This window comes from Sphaerodactylus townsendi, linkage group LG03, assembly GCF_021028975.2.
Source record: "Sphaerodactylus townsendi isolate TG3544 linkage group LG03, MPM_Stown_v2.3, whole genome shotgun sequence".
NCBI lineage: Eukaryota > Metazoa > Chordata > Lepidosauria > Squamata > Sphaerodactylidae > Sphaerodactylus > Sphaerodactylus townsendi.
This window is the reverse complement of record NC_059427.1, coordinates 16,080,595-16,090,029: the sequence shown is the minus strand read 5'-3', so window position 1 is coordinate 16,090,029 and position 9,435 is coordinate 16,080,595.

Sequence of the window (9,435 nt, the reverse complement as noted above, 5' to 3'; positions counted from 1 at the left end):
TGCGACACCGGCTAGTCGCAAATCGAGATACCTCCGGCAGAAATAAATAAAATACCAGCAAAAGAATGAAAATATAGCCAGATCAAACAGAAATCTCTACAACCTAATTAAAAGACAACTCCGGGCAGCAGTGCAAAGCCTCAGCGGAGTCGGTGAGTGAATTCCAACTCATTAAAAGCTATATAAACAAGCCGGACGGTTGAGACGCAGAAAGCTAGCTTGGCAAAACCAAAATGTTTACTGAATCCATTTGGAAGCTAAAACAGGCATTTGAGACCTTTGAAAAGGCAACTATGGAGAGCTTGAAAGGGGTCTGGAAAGATATTGAAAAGATAATAAATAAAATTGTACAGACCCCTGAAGAAGCTGGAGAAGTTGCAGAAATGGCAGAGAAAGAAAGCTTGGTTCCTTTTGAAATCTCCCAAACAAAATTCAAACGGGCAGAAAGGCCAGTTAGAACAACAATAGAGAGCAAAGGAACGAAGCAAGGGAAAGAGAACACAAAGCCTGACTTGATGAAAACATTCTTACAAAAGAAAGAAAACCAACTTCTGATGAAAGTGATTCCGGAAAAATACATTGTCTTCGAAACCAATGCCATAACTTAAGGATGAAAAAACAGAATCTGGACCCAAGGAGTAAAGACTTCTTCAGTAGAATAAAAGCTGTTTTCTGTCTGTCTTAACTTTTCACACTATTTCTAATAACTTGCCACTATAACTTTAATAAAGACTAATAAACTAACATAGTTTTAAAAGTTTATTAACAGATTAATGGCAAAAATAACACCGGCCCTAGCCTAGACTAAATAAGTGTATTGGCTAAATGCCCAGAAACTAAAGAATGTAAATAACACGGATTGTAGATAAGCAACCAGAACAGAAAATAAAAAAAAATAGAAGGATCTGTATTAGAAAATCACACAATTGGAGAAAGGGGTTTTTTGCTGGTAATTTTTATAATAATATTAAGAAGTAATAGAATGCCGGGGGGGATCGGGGTGTGCAGAAGCCCATAACAAAGCTTCAACATGGTGGGGGAAGTTTATCCCCATAAGAACAGTTGGAGAAAGGGAGGGGGAACAGGAGGGACAGAGGGGGGAAGAATTTGAAAATGTACAAACAGCAGGGTTCTGAAAAAATAAAAGTACAGTTACCAAATGATTTGCAGTAAGGTAAAAATAGCTTCAATTAACATAAATGACCTAAACTCAGACTCCAAGAGATACAAACTTACCAGGTTTATTAAACAAACACGTCCGGATTTTTTATGCCTTCAAGAGACCCATAAAAAGAAGATAGATATGAAAGATTTAATAAGAATGCCAGGGTGGAAAATTGCTGGGGAATCTACGATGCGAAATGTAAAAAAGAAATGGGTGTTGCTTTATTTTGATAAGAGAGAGCATTGATTTTCAGTTAGAAGACTTAAGTCAGAGACCAGAATGGACGCTTGGATTATTGTTAAAGGGAAACTAAAATGGATTTCAGAATAACAATAAACTGAATTTATATGCCCCAAATAAGAAACAGAAAAAAGTTTATGGATAAAACAGTTAGGCAGACTACAAAGTTTTTCTCAGGAGACACGCTTAATTATGGAGACTGCAATATGGATTTAAGGGGACATGAAATATTAAAATGAAATGGAATCTTGTAAAACATGTATAATGAACTGGGTGAACCTCAACGAACCAACCTAAGCTTCTCAAATAGACATTAAAAAATCATACTTTATATAGACTATATTTTGGTAAAAAAAAATAAGAGTAATTTGCACAGCCGAGCAAATAGAAACGCATACAAGGAATGGGATTTCCGGACCATGCCCCGTTAGTTGCCACGTTCAGGAGTAGAGAGGGAGAAGCAAAACAATATAGATGGAGATATAAAAATATAGTATGGAAAAAATGAGAAAGACAGAAAAGAAAATTACAAAGAAAAAATAAGGCACTGCACTTTGCAGAAAATAAAAGATCGGTCTCAAAATGAAATAATAGTGTGGGATGCATCCAAGGCAGTAATCCAGAGGCTATTGTTTATCTAGAGAAGCAAAGATGGAATAAAATAGTAAAATCTGGAAAGGAAAAAGCTAGTAGAAGAGATTAAAGATAAAAAGGCTGCTACTACAGACTAAATATGATATTATAATGAAAAACTAATCCAAATAAGGTTAAAAGCACAGCTAGATGAGGTTAGGATAAAGCAGAGATGTGGAAAAAGGAAATATGGATTAAAAATGAATTTCAAAGAACAAACATAAAACTCCAATGAAAAGATTAGCAAAATTATTTGAAGAAAAAAGAGAAAGGAGAAACAGAGAATAAGAGCCGATAAAAGATAAAAATAATAAATTGATAATAGAAAATAAAAGAAATAAGGAAGAGAATTCGAAGAATTTTATAAGGGAGACTTATTTAGTTATGTCCATAATGAAAAGAATTTGATGAAAAAAACCAAAAAAAAGGTTATAACTTACAGGAACAGAGAGATCAAGATGGAAGAGCCTCCATTTCACAAGTAAAGAAATGAACAGACAATGTAATTAAAGGGTTGAAAATAAAAACTCTCCAGGGTTAGATGGATTTACAGCAGAATATTTATAAGGAAATGGCAGAAGTATTAATTCTCGAGATGCAAAATATTGTTTATTCAGAATTCTAAAAGGACAGAAAGGTGCCAGAGACATGGAGAGAAGCGGAAATAATAACTATTGCAAAACCAGGACCGAGGAATCCAGAACAAGTGGAGTCATATAGACCAATAAGATACTATTAAATCAAGATTACAAGAGATGCTTTGGCGAAAGTATTAGCAAAACAGATTAAAAAAAATGTTCTTCCGGAATGTAATAGGACAAGGAAGCAACATGGGTTTATATAAGAGGTAGAGACATAAGTAACCCACTAAGGAATGTGATTAAGCAGTAATACAGAACATGGTAAAGAATAAAAAAATATGCAATGATAAAGTTAGATGTATATAAAAGCATTTGATACAGTTAGTCACAATTATTTATTTCAAACTTAGGAAAATTTTGGCTTTGGAAAACAACTTATAAATACTCTACGAGAGTTATATCAAAGAGGAAAAGGCAAAAGATAAGAATAAATGATGGATGGACAGGAACAATAAAATATCGAAAGAGGGGTAGAAAAGCAAGGATTGCCCACTTTCACGCACATTTGTGACACTATAATGGCTATAGGAGATTCCCTGGCAGAAAAAGATTAATAATAATGGAAAAGGATAAAAAAAGGATATAAAGTAAAACACGAAGAGAGATAAAGATTGAACTTATTTGCAGATGATATATTAATAATAACAGTGAATCCGGTAGATACAATGAAAAAGAACTAAAAAGAATTATTCTAGAAGATTTTCAAAATTACTTCCTGGATTAAAAAGTAAACATGGAAAAAGCAGAGATAATGGGGGTTAATGTGGAAAAAAGACAATTAGAAAACTAGTAAAAGAAAAATTAAATATTTTAGGTACATTATAATAACACAGAGAGAAAGGGAGAGAAGATGTTTAAATATAATTATGAGGAAAGATGGAAACAAAAATATTAAAAACAAAGAATTAAAAAAGAATGGGATAAGAAAACTCTACTCGATTATAAAAGGGAAGGAATCCATAAAAGCACTAAAAATGTGTATAGCAATGCCAAAAAAATGTTTTATCTATTTCGAGACTCTACCTTTAGAAATTAAGAAGAAACAATTTGAGGAATGGGACAGAAAGCTGAAAAGCATGGGTGTTTTAATCAAAAAATCCTAGAATTATATGAACAAGATAATTTACATGACGAAAAAATTATTTAGGATGGGGATACCTAAAATGCAAAGAGTATTATGAAGCATTCCAGATTAAAAATCTGATGAACATAAAACAAAAGAAAATAGTGAAAGGGATGGAGTTAGAATTTGAAAAATGGAAATAAATGGAGAAGGGATTGGAGCCTATGGAATATTATTTAATATAATGAGTTGAAGAGAGGGAACCAAGACCGCAATAGGGACCAAGAAAAGGTGTTATTAGGATATATGGGGAAAATGAAAGAGAGAGAGTAAAATGGATGCCCGGTACACTGGATGTGGCACCATTGGCAAGTGTATTGTGGCTTGGGAAAAAGATGGGAAAAAAAGCGATTACAAAAAATATTGAGAAAAAGACAAAGGGATTCAGACTGTTGCAAAATCCTGATAAGAGAAGGAGGAGAAATTATGACTGTACAAAATTTTATAGAGTTAGGAGGTAATGAGAACCTGGTTTGGTCCTTCTGAGGGGCATCTGGGAAAAGATAAAGGTTTTCACAGAGAATAAGAGGAGAATGTATAATGGCTAAATGTTTAGAACTATATAAGAGAAAAATGTAAAGGGGAAAAATTTTTTTGGGACATATATATATGAGAGTATATGGAAAAGTTTTGATGATAAGAGACTTTTTTTATGATAAGAACATTAGAAACAAAAATGGGAGAAGGGAAGGTTCTCTCTAGACATACTGGGAAAACTGAAGAAAATCCTAATTGATAGTTAAGGAAAAAAATATAAAGATTGAGAAATATATGGAATTGGGAAGAAAAGATTATATTGAAGTGGTATAGAACACCAAAACAACTAGCATATATGATTAAAGGACTCAGCCCTAAATGCTGGCATTGTGGAGATCAGCAGGCATGTATTATAGCCATATGTGGATGGAATGTATAGAAGTGGAAAAAAATTTTTGGACAACTGTAATATTATATATATCGAATGAAACTGAAGTGAAGATTAATATTGAGATAAATAAACGACTTAATGTTCATGGGTGTAATGGAGGATAGAAGGATAGATAAAAAATATAGCTATATGTACAAAATAATGATCAAAGCAGCACATGCAACAATAGCTTTAGGCTGGAAAGAAAAGAAAAAATGGACAATCCAGAAATGGTTGGATTACATCTGGGAACAAGTGACACTGGACATTTTCTATATAATAACGAAGAATAAACTATGGCAAGATAAACAGAGCGAAATCTTGAAGATATGGACCATATACGAGGACTGGATGAAAGAAGCTGGAGTCAATGAAGAGAAATGGGAGAAAAGATTACAAAGAATGAACTTACTGCTGTTTGTTTGACAAAAAATATGAAAAATATAGGGGGGAGGGAAAAAAGGGGAAAATGTATTGTTTGAAAACAAATGAAGAAAAGCATTAATATAAATGTAATTTTCAAATGATACAATAAAAAATTATTTTAAAAAAAGCAAAATCAAATAATTTAAAGTTTGGCCTGCATTTGGGCCTTGGGGACTCAATTTGCACCTATATAAAAGTGTTACTTCTATTCAAAGAACCTGATGGAGTCTAAGAATTGTAAGTACCTAGTCTGTGACAGAGTCTTTACAGATGGAAAAAAGAGACAGTAGATGGGTGTGTCAAGGCCTCTTTGAAGATTCCCACCATAGAAATTATGCAGCCCCCTACATGACATATAGTATAAACACCAACAAGCAACAATAGGCAGTATCAGACAAGGACTGGGCAGGCCAAGGTTCAAATCCACATTCATGGTAGGGTTACCAATTAGGTTTGTCATCTCTGGGTTAGGAAATACCTGGACATTTGGGGGATGGGGCCTGGGGAGAGCAAGGTTTGGGGAGGGACCTCAACAGGATATAATGCCCAAGAGTCCACCCTCCAAAGCACCCATTTGCTCCAGGTAAACAGATCTTGTTCATCTGGAGATCAGCTGTAATAGCAGCAGATCTGCAGCCACTTTCTGGAGGTTGGCAGCCCTATTTCCAACCTCCAAGTGGGGCCTGGAGTTCTCCTGGAAGCACAACTGATCTCCAGACTTCAGCGATCAATGCCCCTGTGATCAGTACAGAGCAAAAACTCTGTCAGGTTCATATAAACCAGTCCAAGAAGAGTCCTCAGAGTTCAATGATTTAATCGAGGCTGCAGCATCAGGAACATTCCTCTGGCAAGCAGACAGGAAGAGGTTCAAAGTGCTGTTGTCTACGTAACCTATGTTATACCTTTGCAAACATTCCTCCCTGTCCTTTGCCCATTGGCTGGGTTAAGAGGATGCACGGACTGGTCATCTCTACCCTCCACCCCTTCACCCACCTTGCACCTCTATCTTTGGTCAAGACCTAAGTCAAAAACATCCTGCATAATGGTTGCTATACCAACTAAGCTCTGTTCTGTCTTCATCTATGCTTTTGTGCGTTTCTACCAGTTTTACCTCTAAGGTGGAACCTGTGATGGCATGGGGCTACAGCTCTACTGGAATCACACCTATATGCTAAGGTGACCAGATGGTCACCTTTGCAAACTGGGACAGGCAGGTGGGCGGCCGCGGTGACAGGGCGGGAAACGGCAGCGCCCCAGAAGTCCGTGCGCTCCTGCGGCCGCGTGGGAGGCTGCCGCACTGCCTTGTGCCCCAGAAGGCAGTGCAGCAGCCTTCCAAAACCCGGGACATTTGAAAAAACCCGTGGGACGCGGGACAAGTTGTTTCAAGGCGGGACTGTCCCGCCAAAAGCGGGACATCTGGTCAGCCTACTATATGCTAAAAGGGTCCTTTCATCTCCAAAACCAAAAGGCCATGGAAATTTTCCCAGGACAGGAAGAGGGCCTTATTTGGCTTCCCAGGACAGGAAGAGGGCCTTATTCAAAGGCTTTGGGTAACCCGCATGGCAGGAAGGGAGTTTTCCTGGAGAGTAGAGAACAAAGACAAGGGTCACTCTATCATAGCCTAGGCTGAGAGACACACCTCTTGGCAGGAGGTCCCAAAAGAACCATAAGGATGTACGCTGCTGAGAAATCTCTGTAACTGCATTTACGTTTTATTTCTTTGATTTCTGTTTTTCATTAAATCTTTGAGAGCTCAGCTGGCCTGAATTCATTGGAGGGAAAAAGAACCCAGCATTGGGGTGAGATAAGTGTGGCTCTCCCAAGCTCGATCTCAGCCCCAAGCATCATAGGACCGATCGAACATTCCTGTGTGTTTTTCTGGACTTTCAGAAAACTTGAGTACATGGTTGCCCCATTAGTTTCCTTAACAAATGTATTTTTCATCTAAGGTGCTTGGTGTTTGTGTGAGTTACTTTTATATAACTTGTATGATTAAATATATTTCCCTTATGGCTTAATACATCTATAAGCTAATATCTCTATCACCTGTGGGGGGGGGAAGGGCAGCTCTGGAGGATGGCGTAACATCCTGATTGAATTCCCTCCTTTCCCAAACAAATCAGGGAAGTCACGCTAGGTGTCTTAGAACCAACCAGAACATTACATATATACTGTACTAGCGGGCCCAGCCACGCATTGCTGTGGCAATTCTCCTTCTCATCATAGTCCGCACCCCACACAGATGTCCATGCAGGTCCAATGATCTGCAGCATAGCCTTTTGGGTGGTCAAATGGAATCCCTCTTTCCCTTTTCAATACACATCGTTATATGGTGCTGTCTTGTTTTTTTAGTATAAGGTAACCCTTCCCATTCCACAACAGAACTGTCCAGAGTGCGAATCCCGCTGTCCATGAGGCTGGTTGACACGCACAGTCCTGGCTTGGGTAAGGCAGAACTGGGGCAAGCAGGCTATCCCAGTCAGGCAGCAGAGGCAGGGTGGTGAGGCGCTCAGATCGAGGCCAGCTCCCTGGGTTCTTAAAGGGCCATGTGCAAAAGAAACAGAGCCACTGTAGTGTTGGTTCGCTCCCACCCCGCGGATTTTCTTAGAAAAAAAAGGCAAACTCCAGCTCACTTTTAGTAAAAGAGAGCTGTGGCGAATATGGGTGAGGAAGTGGGTAAGTGGTGGTTGGATGTGAGGGAGGGCAGAGTGAGGTGTGTGAGGATGAGCTGGATGTGTATTGTGTGGTAGCAGTGGGTGAGGCACAGAGAGTGGAAGTTACCTGCGTGTGAGGGGGGGAACCCCACCTGACGTCTCACATGGCAAAGTGTGTATGTGTTTCACTTCTACTCGTATTGCCTATTTACTGTTTTCACTGCTCATCTCTGCCCATCTGCACGAACATTCTAAGCCCTCAGGCCACAGACAGACAGGCTGCACGAACATTCTAAGGGTGACAGTTGAACACAAACAGCTTCATGGCCTGGTGTGCCAGGAAAAAGACGTTTTACCTGGCTCAGGTATGGAATTTGGCGATTTGAAGGTCCAAGTACCTGCCCGCAACAGGGAGGGACATCCTGTGAAAATTTGGGGGCGATCCGTCCAGCAGTTTCTGAGGTAGACCATTAGAGACAAACACACTGTTAGATTTTTTTATATATAGATAAAGTGTTTTGTTGAGTAGCTATTCTTTGAACACAACTCGCGTGCCTTGACCGCTTGTGTTCCACTTTATTGCAACGAAGTTTTCCCTTTTCTACTGTCCACAAATTGTTGCAGTCTTTTTTCCAACACTCCCCACCTTAGAGAAAAGTCTCCCTCACAAGGTTAGGAAGGTTCCCCCTCTCCTGGCTTTCCACAAACTGTGCCAAATTGAATTATTCAAGTGGGCTTTCTTTCACAGTATTGCAGAGATGTGGGGGGAATTGCACCCTGGGCAAAATGGAGCCCAGGCTCCGCCCCCTCCCCCACGCATCTGCCTTTGGGCCTCCTGCCCACTTACCTTAGCAACCTGCTCCAGGCCATGGGGCCTGGCTGGTGTTGTTGGGCGAGGGGATAGGGGTGTGCCCCTATGGCACCCCTCCATGGTGCCCCGCTCCCCACCCACTTACCTTAGTTCAGCCGCCTCCTCTTTGCAGCCGGCAAAAAAAGCAGCCTGCTCCGGACTGCAGGGCTGGCTGATGGGGCAGGGCAGAGTGAGGGGTGGGACAATTTTCCACTCTGCACATGACACCAATGGTGTATGCTGGGGTGCAGAGCCCTCCCCAGTCCCATTGTAGCTACGCCACTGCAGTATTGCAATGAAAGGTTTAGAAAATTGCATTGCTACAGGGATCGTCGTGTGGTCTTTACTGGTATATTGCTAGCTGTCAATGGTCGTTTGCACACAGCAAATTTATACCTGTGTACCACCATTTTTTAAAAACCTGGGTCTATTTTTATCCTGGGGTGTCCATTTGCATGCCTTCCCGCTTTTTGAAGGAATCCAGTGAAGACTGGGAGGAAGTACTCCAGCTTGTTTTGCACAAGCCCAGGACTTCTGTGTTTACTTTGGAAGCACATCTGAGCATGCCCAGTGTCCCAGGTTTTGATTGGCTGTTGTTTTTTGAGTAGCAGCTTGAGTGAACGTCAGGCTGGGTGGGAAAAATAAACCAGTCCTGCTCCCAATTGGTGTCTGTACGGTAGGAGGCTCTAGCAGGCTTACCGTGGGATTTTTAAAAAGAATCACCAATCTGGCGTTTTTTTATTACCCTGGGATGAGGGAAATACGGCGGGACAAACCTGTTTTAGGACCGGGAACT